Below are 1,036 nucleotides of genomic sequence, written 5' to 3' on the forward strand. Positions count from 1 at the left end.
AAAAAAAACGAAAAACAAACAAACAAAAAAACCCAACAACAACAAAAATCTTTAAGATTGCTTAAATGAATGCTTTACATATCAAAAATGGATTCACAAGTCCCTATTACCATAGTCATCAATTTTAAGAATTGTCCTAAATATGCTCTGTATTAGTTTTCTTGATTATGTCAATAATATAGAAGCATTTTTATATAACAGAACATTTAATTACATCCGTTTCCCATCAATCCACTAGTCATTCAATGATGATTATATTGGTCATTTCCATTGGTTGGCAGGAGGCTCTTCCATTAAAGGCTCCCATGGTCTCCACTGTAACATTTTTCTGGCCAGACTTAGTTCATTTTCAGCCTGAAGAATCACCTCTTCTAGTTGGCCACCCTGAAGTTGGTCTTCTAATTTCTTAACATCTGGTTCCACTTTAACCATACTCAGCTTTTCATTTGTAATCTGTTCTGTATACTTTCTATATGTTGCGTTTTTAAGAATTTGCTCGAGAACATCAAGAATCTTTGTGTACGATATTCTTAGCCTCTCATGTGGACTCTCACATACAGCCAATCCCACAAGGCCGGTGGTCTTCTTCAGCAAACCTGCCATGACAGTGCCCAACCCCACCACTTAATATAAATGATTCCTTCTTTAAAGTCTCAATGACCCCCATTTGGCACATGTGCTTCCTATTATAATCCTGCCTACTTCACTGATACTCTGTGTCCTTCTAAGCCTTCCTTCAGAGCCTCTTCCTCTCCTTTCCCCACTGTTCTCTCACAGACAATGATGCCTGATTGTGTTATGCTCCCCTCTTGTACAGGGCTGGAAAGTGTCCTCCCAAAATTTATGTCCTTCCTGGAACCTCAGAGAGTGAACTTATTTGGAAATAGGGTTTTTGCCGATGTAATTAATGGTTAAGATGAGGTCATATCGGAGTAAATGAGGTTTTAATCCAATATAAATTGATGCCCTTATAAGAAGAGAGGAAGAGACACAGAGACAGAGATTCAGGAAAAACAGCCTTGGAAGATGGAGGCAG

The 1,036-nt window shown here is 38.4% G+C and overlaps 1 pseudogene; it reads right to left on the reverse strand.

The window, feature by feature from the left end:
* Positions 1-226: 226 nt before the first annotated feature.
* LOC112815297 (NADH dehydrogenase [ubiquinone] 1 alpha subcomplex subunit 5 pseudogene) lies at positions 227-603 on the reverse strand (annotated as a pseudogene).
* Positions 604-1,036: the final 433 nt, after the last annotated feature.

The sequence above is a fragment of the Callorhinus ursinus genome, unplaced genomic scaffold, assembly GCF_003265705.2.
Source record: "Callorhinus ursinus isolate GAN/ISIS: 27379988/994484 unplaced genomic scaffold, GSC_fseal_2.0 scaffold6, whole genome shotgun sequence".
Lineage (NCBI taxonomy): Eukaryota > Metazoa > Chordata > Mammalia > Carnivora > Otariidae > Callorhinus > Callorhinus ursinus.